Raw genomic sequence first — 19,788 nt, forward strand, 5'->3', positions numbered from 1 at the left:
TTTATTCAAATCTTACGGCCATCAATTCCCTCCTTTGTGAGGACTGCTTCTTTTGCAAACAGTATTATTTGACTAATATCCTCTATGCCAGACCGAAAATATTCCGAAACGAGTCCATTTTTGAGTTTTAACTTGATCCTCCAACTTCTTGAGAATCCAATTACACTTAACAACAACTTTCTTCAATTCATCTCTCTCAATTTGTAAATTGTCCAATATTACTCTAACTCTTTGGTTAATCTACTATGTAACAGAGATTTTAGAGTTTTGGCGGTGGGATAAAATTTTGAAATGTAATACTGTATATCGAATATTATATGTTCTTTGTAGACATTGCACGCAGGGTTATCTCTCCTTGACTCCAGTTTTCCATGAAGCCCTGTGAATTATTCCCGCCATCTTATTTATTGAAATGCACTCATTTACTCCTCCTTTTAACCGTTTCACAAAAAAAGATATTGGTGGAAGGATAACGCCCTTTCTTATATTTAAAACGACAAGGATAGGAGGGATACACAATTAACTTATCGTCTCGGGACTTTCAATCCTGGATATTTCATACGATCATTTCTTTCAGCAAATAGAGGGAATTAAATGTTTACCCTTCCTTTCCGACGAAGAATATCTAAAAAAAGTTTCATTCATCACCAAGTAAAATCATTGACTGAGGTATTGGAATCAGGTGAAAGAGCTGATACCATCGAAAACCACAACAAAGAAATGAACCACGTTGAAACAAGCCAGTATAAGGTTTCAATGAATAAGTTTAGGCAATTACCATTTTTATACCTGTGATTTTGACTACGAATGAAAACAATTATCTATCCCAACGGAGCGAAGCTATGAATATATAATTTTTAATGGATAACTGTAATAATATCATCACTCATACATTAAAACGTCATGTTTACTGAATCCGAATGATTCATAATTTCAGGAAAATTTTCCACACGAATATAGATAAAGAAATTTGTTCTCCTTCACTCGCGAGGAAAATCTGAAACCGGTAGTTTCTCCGCATTAGATGCATCCAAATATTTTCTATTAACTTTCATTGTTTTTTCTCGATTTTATCACATTAAAAAATCCTAACTTTCGATTCTTCCCTTTATTATTATTTACCTCGGTCACATCTATTAGGCCATTGAACTTGCATGCCTTTGTTTACCCTTATCACTTTGTTTCACAAGATGACCTCGTTTGGATACCGCGTTCGTTTCGGTGCTTGGAGAACTGCCCTTAAGGGAGATCCCATTCGTCCCGGAGCGAAATGAATTCATTCCCTCTGCCTCTCACACACGCGGGTGTACGAGAACATCCAAGACAACGCCCAAGGGGGCAAACGAGGCTACCGAACGCTCGGACCCGCCCAATATACTTAAACCCCCACCCACCCACCCCGGGAGAACAAAAGGCAGTTTTCACTTTCCTACAAGGCTTTAGAAAGAGGGGAGGCTTGCGCGCACAGCAACGATGTGCCGTAGACAATGTTCTTATGTCTAAGCATCTTCTCTACTCGATGTACACACGTACACTACATTTTCATTTTATGCGTAATTTATGTAGACTTATAAGTACCCTATATTAGACTACCAAGATATTTATGAGTTGATTTCGTAATAATTAAACTGAAAACTCCTCACATACTTAATTTTGATTTTACTTGAATTTCTCTCCTGAAAAAAAAATGAAAAATGAAAAAACTTAAACTACAATTTCAAGTATTCTCAAGAATTCAAGTATTTTCGTACTACCACGAAAAATATGCACGATAAATAGAAAACTATTTTTGTCACTTAATGCTTAAGCATCATCAAGATAATGTAGTACTTTGTGTTGTAGTGGTAATATGTATATTATGCCCTCGCAGTTGATTGACGTTGGCGAGCCATCGGTATGGGGTGTAGCGAGCGGTGTATTCACACCAGACATGCAGAGCACGCGAAGAGTTGCGATTACTGATGTATATGAATGCCAATCGAAATATCAAGCGATAACGAATCAATACCTGTGTACCTTAAGAATAATGATCTTTATCTACAGCGTAATTTTTATAATGCTAGATTTGTTCTCCCTACCAACACTTAAAAAATATACATTCAGATTTACGACTTCGAAATATTTGATTGACATCAAGTATCACACATACCCTTCAAAGACAACAGACATATAATACCTAATGAATTTTCTACATTGATTACGTATTCCCAACCTTTTACTAGAGTTGTTTACACGCAAGCGTCGACAGAAGTATACGTATTTTACGCGTAGATACACATCAGTGGCGCACACACCGACGATTGCCGACGAGGGAGAGGGAAGAGAGTTGGTGGGGGATGGTTAAGTATTATCGCCAACATTATATCACAGGAGCCGGACGCAAGGAAGGGGGGTGAAATTGAGGGGGAGAGGTGCAGCTGGGCTTGGGGGGGGCAGTGGCAGACCCGTGCCCTTCACGCGCCGTAGTGCGCCCTCGGGACGAAGTGAAAGCGCAGAGGGCGGCGGTTAATGCACCCCTTTGTCCGCAGTCAGGCGCTGCAATAGCTAACCCGCGTCGCAGTCGTAAGCGCGCGCGGACATGCGAGGGCGGCGGTGGGTTGAGGAGAGTGCGGGCAGCGACGCTCTTCTGTTTTTTTTTTTACTTTCAAAAATCCTTCAACGTCAACAATCAGTTCGGCCAGCCACCACCTTCCCCTCCCTCCACCACATCCCGTTTATTTCCTGGAGAGTTGCAATTTTTACGACGGTACCTAAAGTTTCAGGCGTCACTCTTTTAGGTTAAGGTACCGAAGTGCTCATTTATTTTCATGCCGTTTCACTACCATGCGGCCAAGGGTTGCCAACTCTACCGCGTTTACACCTAACTCCCGTATTTTTCGTTTCCCAATTTTTTTGCAATTTCCTGGCTAGCTCTCGTACGTATTAATCAAGTCCGAACACGTGGTTCATTTCTTTTGAGGTAAAAAAACCCTCTTAATATATTTTCCAGTGGCAAATTTAATTTTTCCTTATAAGCACATCCCCTAGCGAAATTTAAAATTATTTTTCAAAATGTTTCACTAAGTTTATTAGGCGCGCATTTTGTCTGTCACAGTGCATGTTCATAATCTATTGTTGAACTTATTTTCATGGTTAGTGTTACTTGACAATTCCGTTGGCAACTAACATTCAAGCAACACTTAAATTTGAAGTTTTATGCATGGAATAGAATCACGCTTAGCCACACACTCTAGCTCGTATGTCTAGAGTACATAGATATACAAGCTAGGGGTGTGTGGATGGGAGCAATCTTCCAAATAAAACTGGTATTTTCGCATATCATGTCACCGTAAACGTTATTTTCACGTCACCACACGTATTCAATAGCGTCGATTTCTGGTATTCTGTCGATTATTTGACCTTTCGTTTATCTAAAAAACGTTAGGAATCCTAAATCTAGAGGTCACATTTTGCATGCACCATGAAAGCAAGTATTTTTCATATTCTTGTGAACTTTTGAAATCAATCTAAATTATACAAGCAGCTTTGCCCCACGTCCATCCAACCCACCAGAAGTTAATAGCACATATCCTACATCATCGAACGATAAATATTAACTGTCAGCTGGACCACAATTTGAGGACAAACATGAAGAAAGTTCCGATCGCGGCTATCAGGTCGATATCGCGCCAGCATTAAAATCAAAAAGTCGCGGTTAAGGGGCTCGTCTCACTCTTATATTCATTCTGTTTGGTCGGGGATTAGTTGGACTGGGTGACAAGAGATGATCCCAGTCGTCAAGAGCACCTGTAGGTACACAGCAGGGGCACTCATTTCCTGAACTTCTAAACCACACTTCTTCTTGGTTATCTGAAAAACACGTTTTCTGTTTCCCGATCTTTCTCTCTATCCCTTTAAATCAGATTAGGTTCTTCCAATGCCTGTCTCTAAGTTGAATTACCTTCCAGCCTGCAGGAGCGCCATAATCGGGATTTCCCATTTCATAATCCTGATTTAATTTCTTTTACAATCGATCCTTTTTCTGTTCCTCTACAAACTATTTGAAGACAAGGAACAATTCACGAGTGAGTGGTCACCCTGATGACCGAAATCTATTGCTTACCCGCAACTGATGTGGACGACTTTCTTGTACAAACTTTTCATGTCATTTTCTTAGTGATGACCAAACATGTTCATGTGGGTAGTGGGTTTCGGGAAACAAAATGGTGGAGGTAATAGGGAGACGAATGGTCATCGAAGGGAAAACGAACGGGGGGAGAGAACTGTCAAATGGTGATGTGTTACTTGCGACGAGTTGGGGCGATACAAGAGGGTTAACGAAGACAGCGCTACCTCCGTGACTTGAGAGAGACGCCTTGTCTCATGAAGATATGGTTTTCCTCCAGTGAGAGAGAGAGAGGTCAACGCCAAACTTTTTAGGGATTTAGAACCTTCGAGGATTTGTGAGAATGATTTCGACGTGATGCGAAAGAAATCTGACAACACAGGAAAAAAACTGCAGTTTGATATGACATTAAAAGTTATCGGCAAGCAGGCTACAACTTTTCAAGATTGGGAAGAATAGAAGTCAGCGAAACGTCTCTCTCCCTCACTCTCTCTTTCCTCCACAAGCGTCTCAAAATCCTGGAAGACGTCACCCAACACAAGGCAACGATGGGAACAAGTCAGATTACGAGACCGCATTGAAAATAATAACGTACTGTTTTATCAACAACTCGTATTTAGCAGGGTGGAAGGGGGGAGGACATTTTATTAAGAGACGAGGCAATCCTACATAATCAGACAGAAAAATACTTGCATTCGTTTTCTTTCCTGGAAGCGAAAATTAGAAACGAAACCAAATTTAAGTCGGGAGCAGGAAGTCAAAGATTAATACAAAACTATCCCGGGACAAATCTCAACGAATACCACAAAAGTACACTAATTTTCAAATATTATTTTATCATGACGGCAAGAACAAAAATTCATCCTCTGCAGTTGATATTTTATATGGAATAAAGAACAGATACGGTAGACGCGAAATTCATTAACTTAGATTTTTTTATTCAATGCCTGCTTTTAAACCTGGACACATTTATTGTTCTATACGTTGAATGATATGATAAGTAATGTGAGTTTACAACGGGTGTACTACGATGAACGGCGTTAGCACAAAAACTTTTTCCCACTTCATTACTACGCCTACATTTCACAGAAAGTATTTATTTTCTTCCCACTATGAAGCTAACATTTAACATAGCCGAAAGGAAGTTGAAATGTTTCTTCGCGCCTATGGTACTTACTTTTAGTCCCGAATGGGAACTAAATTCAGTTGCGCAGTGTTATCAACGCATATATCCTGGGCGGTGTTTCACTACGGGCGGAAATGAAACGATTTCGTTCCGAAGCCATCGCTATTTTCCCGATTGCAGAGGAGAATAGCAGGACCGATAAAATGATAACGCGTTCGCGGAAATGCGTTTCCATTCAATATGCCTCGCGCACGAGAAATTTTCAAGATTTCTTTCGCGTGCGAAGAATAGACAATTGAAAATGAAACTCACACCGAGGTCCTATAGTCTTACTTATCTCGTTGAAATATCCAAAATCCCCTGTATGTACATGCATATATTGTTACTTCTTGTTTCACTTTAAACTCCCCAGTTCTGAATAATAACATTCACGTGTTCTCGACAGCATGGGATAAGACCTAAACAGTGCAAAAAATCCTCTGCAATTGCACGGCTGTATATCACGGCTCACTATAAAAAAGCAAGGCGAGGTAAGAAACTTGAGGATAGCTGGGCGTCTCGAGGGAGATGTCGGGGGTGTTGAAATCTCGGGGTTGTTTTACGACGATGGGCGGGGTGCGCCGAATACGCCCTTAAATTTCCACCTCCACACACCCCTTCCTTCCCTTCCTCCCTCTCACACACTCTCTCCACGAAATGAAAGCGACGGCTTCGAATGAATCCGACTGATGGGATTTTCCGACACAAGCTAGCACAGAATGAATGCACTTTGCACGGATCTTACATATACGCTCATTCCCTACACTCCGTTCACTTTCGGAGTGAGAGCTGTCACAAACAACAAAAAACTCATTTCATAGTCCACGACGGGAAACTAGTTCCATTAACTTATTTCTTCCTCGCCGCCCCCTCCTCCCCAACTTCACTTACAGGGTGCGTTCCGCAAGTAATGCAATTGAATTTCCCGCGCCACTCCTATTCGTCGGAGTGAGATAGAACCACTTGGAGTCGGTGGGGGGACGCTAAACCTTGCCGCGAACCTGGTCTCAGTGCTCTCCAAGGTATGGAAGCAGCAGGAAGTCAGTTATTGTTAAACTGTGCGCGCCTAAACGGTGTAAATCGCATTCGCACATCAGTGTCATCCTCTTCTGTTCGTGGAGCTTCTAACGCTCCGAGGGCCTTTTCGACCGAACCCTCACAACACACGTTCTCCCTACTTATCCATTCTTTCTTTTCAATCATACCATTTACTTTGCTCTCACTTCTATGTTCGGGGATTCGACTCACATCCATTCTCTCAACAAGGCCAAACCAGCCTAGCACACTTCCTTCATACTTGTATATCACCAGTGCATCTATTCCACTAATTTCTCACCCGATCTCTCTCGTTCCTGGCACAAATTCTCTTTAAAGTATCTTAGGAAAACTGAATATTAATGGTAAAATCAACGATCAGTTAAAAGAGTGTCATTAGAAAAATCGAGTAGAGTAGCTAAGTGACGAGCAGTCTAGAATTCCTTAACGGGGTTTTGGGGGATACTAGCTAACGGTTTTATAGTTTATGTATATGAATGAGTTATTCTTTCCAAGAAGACTTGTTCGTTTTCAAATTAATGTCAAGTATTGATAAAAGAATTTAAATAAATGCCATCAATCAATATAATAATATGATTCATTTATATTTGAATTTTTTCATGAGCAAACACTCTCTACGTGAGAGAGAGCGAGAGGGAAGGCCAAAATTGTTCATACATCCTATACAGTCGACATTTGTGCTTATGCTGGGGTAGTCACGTCTCATTTCCGTAGAATAACGCGGGAAAGAGTAGGTACATTTTTATACACTTCCGATTTTGAAGCGTTTTCGACCTAGGCACTGCACCTACTCTCTAAAGCCTGTCTGTCAGCATTCATACGCCTTTTGATATCTTCATCGACCCCACCACCTTTCGCAGGCTTGCTGCCAAGAAACAGAGCAAAATGTTACCTTGTTCAACTATTTCGTCAATTGAGCTAATTGTTTGGCCGGATGGCGAAAAAATATTTCATTCCCCACACTCCTCAATTTTTTAAAAATAAAGTTAGAGAGCAAGAGACGGAGACGGTTATTTGCGAATCCGACCACTGGGTCAAATATTTATTTTTTTGTTCACATCTCGACGGGGTTTACATGGAATTACTACGATGCATCGTAAACATACTTGACGACGACAGACTGTCGGATTTGACGCCAGCCCCGACAACTCTTTAGAAATCCTCACACACGCCACCCCACCCACACACACGCTCCGCCCGCCTATCGCCCCCCCCCACCCAGACTGGATATTTCTGGGCGAACCTCCTTGCGTCAAGCACGCCTGGAGGCACACCACTCCTCCACGTCTCCAATGGCTGGGAGATTGCCGACCGATAAAAATAACTATCTCAGTTGGCACACGGCATATCCTGTGCAATTTCATAATAAAATAAATTTCCGCTGAGAGCCTCGAAACGAATCCCATACTTCCGATATTGGCGTGCTCGAAAATTATGCGATGGACGTGATATTCCGTGGCCGTCTGCTCCAACACACCACGCCCATGATGCATCTTACGTATTTAGTCCTAAAGATAAAATAAATGGGGTCGTATGTAATTATCACCAATTAAAAAGCGAAGCTGTTACACGCACAAAACGATATAATGAGAACGTCCAAAGGAATTTTACTGGGGAAAAGAACACCGCAGCGAAGAAAAGCCAAGAAAAATAGGATAAACTTGGTATTCGTTATGTCCACCGTTACGGTAGCTAACAGAACGCACTAATTTAAAGCGTTAGTACCCCCGAAAGCTTTGTTTGTACCCTGGTAAAAAAAACAAATTTTACCTAAACGTGTGCATAAAATTTTTAATGAAAATGATAGGTCTAAGGATGATCACCTTTTACTTGGTTCGGCGTTGAGAATTATCATTTTGGCTCGATTCGGTGCACATACTTCGCGAATTAATGACGCATACATCCTCAACACATGTAGCAATTCACTTTAATATATATTTGATCACAAAAACTTATAGTGAAGTATATTTATTTTTAATTTAAAGTTTCAGTCAAATGATTCTGGATTGCATTAGAACCATTCAACTTTTAAATTTTCCAAAAAAATAAATGACCTTAATTTTAAAATAATCACTTCTTTATGGAGTTTTCCTCTACTACTTCATTATAATCAATGTTGACTCCTTTCATAACATGGATCGACCGGGAAGAACCGAGGAAAGTGAGGATGAGGCATCGTTCGTCTTTCAAGCGCACCGCTAAATTTAAGGGGGCTTAGAAAAGCTTTTGAAATGAAACTTGAACTCTTGCGTTTCGACATCCATCCCCTTATTCCATTCACGGCGTCACCAGCGAATTATGGATCCGTCCAGTGCGGGCACACGCAACGTTTCGCCGTGATGCAGGACACCACTAATTTGAACAGGATTAAAAGCAGCCGCGTGATTTAATTCATTTTACTCGCACGGGTCTCGCAGCAAGAGGATCGTGCCGAAAGCGACCCTTTTCGAGCAACGACGGTCTCGGCTCGGGAGGCCCATTTTGCTTTGATGCCCTCGGCTAAAACCCATTTCTCGGAAACAAAACAATTTCACTAAGTTTAGGCTCTTACTTTGGACCGGAGATTTGGATTTAAAGAGTATGAACCCAGATTATTTACTCATCTGTTATTAAGAGTCTCTCAATGTTAATAATTCATGACAAACTTACCACTTAAGTCCGCATTCAGTAAGTCAATCGATATTTAAGTTTTTTTGAAAATGCCTTGGGATTAAAAACGAACCAATTTTTCGTGGAAGGCACGTCGTAATAAATATTATGCTAAGATCGTCTTCATCGGAAAAGGTCTAATTGGCCTTAGCACTAAATGGGCGTTCCCTTGAACTTATGTCCACCTTTCCTCCCTACCCGCATATCCAATATTTTTTTAGACCAAAGTTGGCGTCTCCCCCAGTTGGCTAGACGGCTTTAATTAAAACCCTGTCACGGAGACGGCGGCTCATTGAAGGATAATAGTCCCCGGCGAGAGAGATAGAGAGAGACTCGAAGGCTAACTTTTTCACACGTGTCCGCAGTCAACGAGCCTCGATTCCATTGTTCGCTCGCCGACGGCTTATCCTTATCAACACTAAAACAAGGTAATTAATTGATGGACCTGGACGTCCGACATTTGAACGTCGTGGGCATGCATCAAATACCTTGACAAGCATTCCTCGACCAGTGAGCAGCGACAGACATGGGGCAGGGAGCTTAATGCAAACCAATTTCACCTAATGGTACCGAGTCCTTTTGGAGGAGAGAAGGTACAAATCAAGCTGCCGCTATAGAGGGATCGACTCGGTATATTTTCGCCTGATTAGCGCAATGAGTATTTCAAAGAGATGAAGAGGATTCCCGGCAAAACAGTATTTTTACGTCTCTCTGAAGGATTAAAAAAATAATCCGCAGAAATCCACCAGCAAGTTGGTTTGATAAGTTAAGGTTAGGACTCACCTAATGCTAAGCTCTCTTCGTACAACGAGTGAAATTCTCACGTCAGGGTGAAGGGGAGGGCAGTTCCTTTCTCTGCGTCGCCTGTGGTTTCCCAGGAAGATCTGGGAATCCGAAATATCACAAAGATTGGGTACAGCCAAGGGTAATTACAGGTGTCGTGCCCTAAATCGAACCCAGGCTATCGAGTCCACATACCACCGCTCTACACATTGGACTACCTCGCCCTCCTTATGGAAATTTCTCAGAAAGTTTGTGCTCTGGTTAATGCTCTAACATTACCCTTATTTTCACCCGGAACGTAGGTTTATGCGCACCGTAACCAGGTCCTTTACGAAAAACCGTCCTTTTACCAGGACTAGAAACGTATGATAATTAATCAGCATTGAAATGTCCAAAATTAAGATTGAGGGAGGATAATTCCGCCGCCATTTTGACATTACTCCGTTGGGGACCACGTGTATCTAATTAATTCAATATTTTAGTAATTGAGCACTGCCGCATTCATATTATGAATGGCTGTTTAAAAAAAGGTTAAACATAAGTCATGTACTTCCGAGGGAGGTAGCGGGATCGTTCGACAACTGGAAAATAATTCTGGAAAAATTTCAATTTTCTCCTGAAAAAAATTGCAATAAAACATGCAAAATAGCGCTCTCTTATTGGGCAAAAAATATTCGGGGAGCGATAGAAAAAATGCGATTAAGAATGGAAGGGAGTTGCAGCAGGTGGTAAAATAATGTAGAGGGTTTTTTCTTCCCTCTTTCACCGCTTCTCATTCTCCGTCTCAACTTTAATTTCCTTTTAGCACTTATCTCTTTTGCTAATCCCATTGCATCTGCAAAACAAACGGGCTTCTTCATTATATAAATGGAGCTAAAAACAAAAGAAGTACGTGGAAAAGCAGGACGTTTTACGTAACTCAAGCGAAGAGAATGCCACCACGCAACAGAAAACCAACTTCTCTGAATTCTAAGTGTGCCCATAAAAATTGAGTTTCAAAAATAAATTTGATGCTTTAGAAATAATTATTTAAATTTTCCCTGAGATGTGACAACAAATGCTGAAAAATATTTGCAAATACTTTTAAATGCACATAATAATAACAAGGGGGGCATAAAGTTATCAATGTTGGCATGCAAGGAGATATTCTTCGCCAATTTCATTACATAACCGGTGTGTGTATCTACATCGAAATAGGGGTTGCATATTCCATTTCCTTTATTTAGCAATATATAAAACTAAATTTCAATGCGATGGTTTCAGGTGAAGTGCTTTCTTAAGGACTCAATAATGTACATCATGTATCAAATCGTACATAACAGTTAAATAATACTCAGCTTGAATGTATGGATGAAAATCAGGGATAGCCGAAGAACAGGTGCAGCAATTCCCAAAAAACAGCGAGGTATAAAAAGGCTGCAAGTAAAGTGGACAGAGATGAGATGAAGGGTTCGGCAGAAGAAAAGACATAGGAAACGGCACACGGAAGGGTAGGAACAGAGAAGTTGACTCGCTGACCCACTGAGAAAGAAAGAAGTTTCGAGGTCTAGGGACAGAAAAAAATACTGCCCATATTTTCCCTCAGGGACTATCTTCGAGAGACAATACATTCAAGAGATTATAACGATATGTTCAGCATTACGGGAAGCAACAATGAGAAAGGACACGGTTCAATCACTTCGGAAAAAATATAGGTAATCGGAAAAGGGTTTTGAGAACGAATCCCGGCAAATCGGAAAAGAACTGATATACTCTAATCTATCTTCGAGCAATTTACGGATAAAAAATGCTGGTACAACGAGCACGCAATCACTCAAAACACACTGGATCACTAATCATCGTAAATACAATAATGTAAACACTTATTGGTATTCAACGCACGGTATTGGATCGGATTACGACACAAAACCCGAATGGGCTGCCACAGTTGTGGGCGACCTTAGATAGCTATTTAAAGAAGGTGAATAAAGGGACGTCAGGAGCTTAAGCAAGCTATTTAAGCATAATCTTTGCCCTTTTAAGACTAAAAATTTACCAAAAAAATTATCTTAACTCGTGCCAGGTCATTTTTTGTGCTTAACGTCAGGCTAATAAGACATTCGACGACGGCGGATTGCACACTGAATCAAATGTACGCTTGTAAACATCACCGCCATGAGATTAATCAGGAATACAATCCCCGCAACTAATCATCTGAAAATATTTCCACCTAAGTGAAAGGCGGGAGTATTTCGGCAGTCGGGTGGAGGGTTTTAAGCAAGGGAACAGCCTAGCCCGTAAGAACATTGCACGCTGCCACAAGCTTTTCAGGCTTTTCAGATATGATGAATTACACGTTTATAAACTGCCTGAGGGTAATAAGCAACAATGAAATAACGCGTAATGAGCTCCCAAAATGCGAAACAATGCGAGAATGAAAACATATTTAACGTGAAATTCCAAGTGACGAGATCATTTAATCTCATGGGCCCGATAATAATTCTTTCGTTATCATAAAAATAGGGTACGGAGAAGGAAAGTATGTAACGTATCATTTATTATCGATCGAAATTCATATCATGTCCATAATTGGACAAGGGCACAATTTCAAATCACGACGTGACTAAAACTTGAACGGAATGACAACAGAGCACGCCAAGAATTATTCTGAACTAGAAAATAACCCATTTTTGCCTTTTTTTAATGCCAAAATCCACGCGAATGACACCCTCAAAATTCAGATACCGAATCTATGTGCCCTCGAATAAAATAATCGGTGAAAAATATTAAAAAATTAAGTGTATGGACAAATAGATCACACATCATCGCACGAGCTTATCCCGCAACATACCCCATCGAACGGTCAATTAACTTCCGTCCACCCGTATAATACATTCAAATTCTAATGAACCTCAACACGTGAGGCTCATGAGACACTTTTAAGGCACACGTTATGAAAGATCGCACAACCCATAAAATCCGTCTCGGCAGAGAGTGCTAAAATCTGCATTCTTAAATGCAGTGAGCGCTTTCTCAGTGCGGCGAAAAGCTATGGGGATCGATTCGTTGGGTCAAGAGATTCGGCGCTATCTTTATGAGGGTCCATTCCGACGGCCCTCCCCCCCCCTCCACTAATGACCGAACACAATGAGGCAGTAAAGAAGGCCACTCGGCCGAGTTCGACGCAGGGGTTCGATGCTACTATGGACGATGGCCGTCCGCCACACTACTTACTCTGTGATCCCGAATGTAGGCCGAAGACGTCCCGGCTCAAGGAGGTCATTAAGAATTCAGACTCCTCCTCGCTCCCCCTTCTTCCCGGCTGCCGCTTCCACCTCTCATCCGAAAGAGTTGAAACAGATGCACATCAAGATGCGATATCGAGGTGGATGCAAGGGAGAAATCGTGCAGCCGTGGAACCTGTAATTGGTGAGAACAAAAATATCCGTTATCGGAAACGCTTTGTGAGAGAAATTCAAGGGCGAATTAAAATATAAGTGCGCATATCCAAATACAAAATTTTGGCCGGAGATTTCGTTTTTGCTGAAGAAAACTTGTATCCAGGTTTATTCATTTTAAATCCACATAAAAAAAACCTAAATGATATGGAAGAGAGGAGTGTGAGAATTCTTTTTAACGGTTCACAGGAAATTGGATGGTCAGTTTATGTGTTGGCCTACTATTGGGACTACTAATGATCAAGTGGAGAGCTTAATGTTATAGCTTTTTGGAGAAGACCTGAAGGAGATCGTCTCCTCGCTTCGGGCAAAAATGTAGCTTCAGATTATTTTTAAAGTCTAATAAAATCCAAACAGGCGGGTTGCGGCAGAGGGCATAGGGTAGCTTGCGTTGATTGGGTCTGTGAGTTGTGAATCGGATCCTTAGAATTGAGCAAGAATTATTTGAACGTGACCCTTCATGAACTTTCCTTGTGGCATGTTGACATGGTTCAAGGAAAAATTTATTAGTTCGTATGCACGTATAAATTTGCGGACCGGATTTTGGCAAGCGGATGTTCACGCAGCAGTTGGCAAAAATAGCATTTTAGTAGAAGACGATTTTTAACCATCGCAATTAACAAGAATAATTGAATGTGTTACAGAAAATAGGAGTAAATCGAAGGGCAGGCATATTATCCACAAATTATATATGAAAATAGGCCACAGATTGCTAAGGTTCGAATGGCGGATGGAGATTCTGGATGGGCAGACTTAGTAAGAGGGGTGAGACAGGGGTCTACAATAGCACCAGTGATTTTCAACGAGTACTTGGAGGAAATAGCAAAAGAGGCATATGAAGAACTGAAGGTAGGAATGTAAGTCGGTGGGAAATTTACGAAATCAGTTAGGTTTGTAGACGATCAATCATAATTTAGCTAGTAAACCAAGGGTTTGCAAACTCTGCTAAGCGCACTAGGAAGCCAGTGCGACAGATATGATTTAAAAGCTTAATTTTTTTAATTTATCTTTTTTTCGTGCTGATTAATGGTTGTAAATGGGATGGGTATTCGCTTGTTTTGTTAAAGAGATTTGTGTTTTGAAGTACGATTTTATCTATTATCTTTTGCGATTATTTGGGACTTGTGTGCCACCTGACAATGTCTATCAGCACATGTGCATTTTTAATAATAATAATAATAAAAAAAATCAAGGCAAAAAACAAGGGTCATGCCAGTTTTGAGAAAGAGGGAGTTTTAAGATTAACGTTACCCGAGAAAGTCAAAAACTTGACCCGGTGGAGAAGTTCACTTATTTGGCAGTGCTTTGAATCAAAATGATCAAAGTAGCATAGAAACAAAATTGCGAGAGGCGAAGAAAATTTCGCTATAATGGTGTAAATGATGAGAGGGACGCTGAGTGAGAATGCGAAAAATAAAGACCGCCCAAACTTTTACATAGAGCGTGGTTTTGTACCGAGCGGAAACATGGTCATTTAAGCAAGATGATGAGCGTAGATTGGAGGATTTTGTAATGTGGGTGTGGATAAGGATGAAAAAAGTGAAATGGACAGAAAGGAAAGAATAAGAGAAAACGGTAGTATGTAAAGAGAGTAGAATGTACGAAGAAATCCGTAATACCTTTGAACTCATTTCCCTACTAGTCGAATCTGCCTTCGAAGATTACGCGCTAAATATTTTGAAGCATTCACGAAAAACTATCGATGATGTTATCCTCAAAAAGTACCGCCCAAATTATTATAGGCACTAACCTATCGAATCGAATTTAATCTTTGCCCTTTTTAAAAAAAAATATCCCTTTAAAATTCAATGGACTAACGACATAACTATTCCATTAGTACAAGCACCTTGAATACCGTTTCAAGAATCAAAAACCCGAGTATTAACATCGCAATAGACATGCATGGCCGTTGGAATGATTACCTTCCGGTGCTTTCGCAATCCCGTTTGGCCGGCGTGCTAAGATGATTGATTCCATCGCGTGAAACACTACAAGTGGACAACCCTCTTGAGCTCTACGGATAACATTCCTGAACTCCTTAACACAGAAGAAGCCGCTGTCGCCGGTTAAGAAAAGGTCACACGAGGTGGCACAGGGGTCGGGGGAGGGGGCCGAAGAAAGTCGTTCATACGCAGTATATCAAGGCCGCGTCACACGGCCCACAGTATTTCGCACGAGAAAAAACATCCGCGAGCGGACTCTTATGCGGACTCGTGCCGTGCCGTCGTTTCACACGGTGCGATTTCCGGAAAATCGAATATGCCGACTAGAAACGCCTCATTGCATAACATCTCTCATCTTACCGGCTGCTAAAGTAAGGATATTAACCAACACATGGAGACCGAAATATTTATGTCACTTCTTTATCCCGGTTGCTATTTGTATTGTTGTGGCCACCGTTGCCTATGACCACTTTGGTCGCTGTTCGCGCAGCAGCGTACTTTCGTTATCAATTATAATGCCAACACGCCATGCTGGCAGCTGATTGGTAGTTGTACGCGAATACCCGAAGAAAAATAAGGTCCGTCTTAAACTCGTCCTCACATACTAGGACGAGTAAACCAGAGGGCCCGGGTTCAAATCCCGGCGGTGTTGAATATTTTTCAGAGGTATCTCGATCCCTACTTGAGGTGCTTTGAGGAGGGCACTTTGAGTGAGTACGCCGTCCGTCGGATGGGACGTTAAGCTGCGGACCCTTGGCGCCTTTCGTAAAGAGTAGGCTAATGCCGACGCCGGGTTTCTCTCCACCCTTCAACCTTTCCTGTCCATCCCCTATGGCGCAAATGACCTCAGCTGTCGGTCGCCTCCCCTCAAAACTACTACTACTACGAGTAAACGTACACTTTAAACTTCATGGATTCAAGCTTCCATTGGTGAAGTTGTGCATATCCAGGAGGACTACGCAACTATGTAAATTATGATTTAACGTACATAAGGACGATTCCAATGAAAATTTGGCCAGTCGGCGTCAGGATTTTCACGCATGAATTTCACCGATTTTTCTGAATCACACGCGGATTCCGAATGCGTGTATCTTCCGAACGGACTTCTAAGTTTACTCCGAATGTCATGCCACACGGGCTCAGTTTCCGCACAATTTACACCAAATCATAACTGGCGATGGACTTCAATGAAAATAGTACATGTGAATATCACGAGAAGTCTTAAGGGAAAGGATGTTTTTAACCCAGGTTACAGTACGTAAGAATTGCATGCAACTACTATTCAGAACAGAGCATGGCGTTGGTTCAGCGCTGCAGCGTAAATTGTAAACAAGCGACGAAAATGCCACGAAAAATATAAACAGAAGCTGGAATGAGAAGGGAAACGGAAATTTTAATCCCCCATGGAGAATTAAGTACACGTCTTTACAACAGAACATATGGTAGCCATTACAAAAACACCTAAGTCGCACTAGGAAGTCATACTATAACAATTTTTTATTATGGCCTTGAATCATGCGATGTATATAAATGCACCATATTCCATTGTGAGTAAACAAATTTTGTGAAGTAACAAACAAAAATAAAGAAATCAACATTAACGTCGTATAAAAGCAACAATTGAAAAAATTAGCATTATAAACATTAAATACATAATTATATACCAGTATTAGAATTTAATATTATCATTAACATTGACAATATTTTGGCAATTCATACTTTATCATTAAAATATCACTAAATATTTTTATTTTCAAATTGGCAATGGTCTGGCACATTCTTACGCAACCCGGTCGTGAATACTACATCAGTGGTATCACAAACGCGGAACTTAAACGGTATATTTTCGAAAACTGCAGTGGAATTACTTCACTGAAATGATGGGATTTAGTTGCACGGTCGTAGATGTTTCCATGGTAAATGAATGAATTGAGGATATAATTGTCTGGAGGAACCTGTCTTAAAAGTTTTGAAGCCTGCTACCAGAAACATTTATCCATCCGCCTTTCTCTTCCTTGAGTCATTTTAGTTTTTTTATAAGACTCCGTGATATGACCGATGACCCCACTGTTTAAGGACACACACAGCAGCAATCATTGTTGTCTGTAGTTCATTGTTAGTTTTTTCATCAACATTGCTTACCAAACTAAAACAGTACTTTAAGCGAGGAAAAGTAACTGGGAAAATAAAAGTTTTACGGGCATGTGAAAGGATGACACGAGATAAGTTACACGCCACGCGTATTGGACGTTTCCGCCGTCGAAATCCTGCACGGAAAATTTGCCAGTACGACACATTTAGCAGTCTTCGAAGTTTGGGAAGTTAATTTCAAAAATTTTGGCAATCTACTTGCTGACTCAGATGTACACACATATTTTAGATAGACATAGACTGAACACCGATACATTTCTAAGCCTCGCCTAAAAAGATACAAACCTGACATCCTGAATAACAAAAGACCCATCTTAAATTCCGCTAAGTTGCTACCCCCCCCATTCCGTCCAATCTGCCCATTCTTTTCCTCCCCTACCTTGGTTGCGCTAACTTTCTCCCCTTCACCGCAGTCTTCAACATTCCATCCCCAATGCAAAGAGTCTGCATCCAACTTCCTCCTTCGGATTTCTCCCAGCATACCTCTCTCCACCCTAGTACTTCTATGTTCGTTTTCCATTTTACTTTTTCCATTCTTTTCCACACACATCTCAAAACCTCCAATATACAGCTTACATCTTGCTTCAACGATTATGTTTCCGCACCGTACACAGCCACTCTCCACGCCAAAGTTTACACTTATCTTTTTTTTAACATGCTCACTCAACGTCCTCCTGGTGCATCTTCTTGGAGGTTAATTGTGAAATTCACAGTTTTTCTTCAATTCGTAATGCACTGCGGAGAGATCAATACTTCGGATAGTCGCCGAGTGAAATGAGTACAACTTACCACATTCGTTTAAATATTCGATTCGGATTCTTCACCTCAAACCGGCAAACTCGCTTGCACCCCTTTTCACTGTGCCGGGAGGATGACCCCGACTCGGCCCTCGACTCATCCCTCGTGCACTGCTGACTACGCGATCAACGCGGCACGGGTAATTTATTTGCCGGTGCGCCCACGAGTTTTAAAGTAGCAGCTGCTTGACATTTTCAGCGTTATGAAGCCGGCGGCGTTTGCGGGTCGCGATCTCAAATTTTCTCCCGCGAGACGGCTTTGGCGGTGGGATATCGAATCCCACGCAACTGCCTCGATCGCCGCGAGCATTTTCGCCAAATGGAACGGAAGCATGCACTATCGTTTGACTTTCACCGCCATTATGATAGGGAAGACATAAGTTTGGGTTCAAACGGGAAAGCACAATGCTATCCGTCGCTGAAATAGAGCTTTACCACACCCTGTTATCTATATCTATATCAACTCAATACCGTAAAAGCCGCCGTAGAGGCGGGTGTCAGACGGTGCGTCGACACTATCCTTGACTACACTGCATTTACATGAACGTAATAGGTTAGCTACATCAACGATTACGATAAAACCAGTGAATCACATTCGTTATATTTTGAATTGTGATAATAATTTTTAATTTACTAACGATTGATTTAATTTCTATTTCATTACTTAACAATCGCAAAGAGCTATTATTTCCAATTTCCAATTAGATTTTTCGATTACGTCTGCTGGGAATACTTATGCTGGCTTCTGCCTTGAGCGCACATTGCTTAAGGGAAGAATGGACATTTAAATCCGCCCGGGGCGAAGTCCAGTCATCTTATTTTTAATATCGCGATATGAACTCCTTTCAGCTCCGAAAAAACGTGATCACAGTGCGGATTGCTGCCTTAGAAGTAGACCCCTACGCATCGGAAATAAGCGATCATTACGAAGAATGACGGGGATGAACTGCATCCAGACCGATTACCGACACGGTCTTATGGCGACGGTGGTCTGACTTACCCCAGACGCTCTCGGGGGAGAAAAGGAGCATCATCCTGATTGACCGCTGCAATTGACCAACCTCCGGTGAAAATACTGTCGCGGGGAGAGCGTGGCGAGGGAGGGGGAGAGAAGAATAGAGACGCGGGTAGAGGGGGTGGGGGGTCCTCGGAAGGATAACGATTCGGAGAAGGATATCGACGGATGTTATATGCGATGGAGGCCTTCTCAAAGGGCGACCAATCATGGGAAGAAAGTATAGGTGGGGCGTATTAAAACGGGCCGGGGGGGGGGGGAGAAAAGTCCGCCTTACAGAGCTGCACGCATTACGGCGCAAGATGAGGACACTAAGGAGAAGAAGCCATAAAAAAAGAGCGAAGTTGAATGCAGAGGGATGTCCCGGGGACGGATGTGAAGGAGGGAGAGGGTGGGGGTTGAAGTGTGACTCCAGCCGCGAACCACCCTTCTCGCAATGATGCGGCGCAGAAGACGAGACGCCGGTGGGAGGGGAGCGAAAGATCTGGACTACGAAGTGTGGACGACTTAGCGCCCAACTCCGAGTTCTACCTAACAGTACACATTAACGGTAACAGTACACAGTTACTCAAAGCTAAATAAAACGTGGCCAATCCAACAGTTTAAGCTCAAAAATGCAGATTAAAATCTCCAATCGAGCAATCCCTTATTATGTAATGGAGATGCATGTATTTTTTCATATAAGGT

At 41.7% G+C, this 19,788-nt stretch overlaps 1 protein-coding gene across 6 annotated transcripts in view; it reads right to left on the bottom strand.

Moving 5' to 3' along the window:
* The window catches only part of RalGPS (Ral GEF with PH domain and SH3 binding motif), a 351,325-nt gene that overhangs the window by 126,232 nt on the left and 205,305 nt on the right, over positions 1-19,788 (bottom strand). For 5 of the 6 annotated variants that reach the window (XM_071590905.1, XM_071590907.1, XM_071590908.1 and 2 more), the window contains one exon: positions 12,972-13,157. The gene's annotated coding sequence lies outside the window, so the exon portion shown is untranslated. Of the gene's footprint in view, positions 1-9,758; positions 9,853-12,971; positions 13,158-19,788 lie in introns of those variants that run through there. The other variant, XM_071590906.1, reaches the window with a different exon arrangement.

The sequence above is a fragment of the Hetaerina americana genome, unplaced genomic scaffold, assembly GCF_022747635.1.
Source record: "Hetaerina americana unplaced genomic scaffold, ioHetAmer1.1.p SCAF_4, whole genome shotgun sequence".
NCBI classification, from domain to species: domain Eukaryota; kingdom Metazoa; phylum Arthropoda; class Insecta; order Odonata; family Calopterygidae; genus Hetaerina; species Hetaerina americana.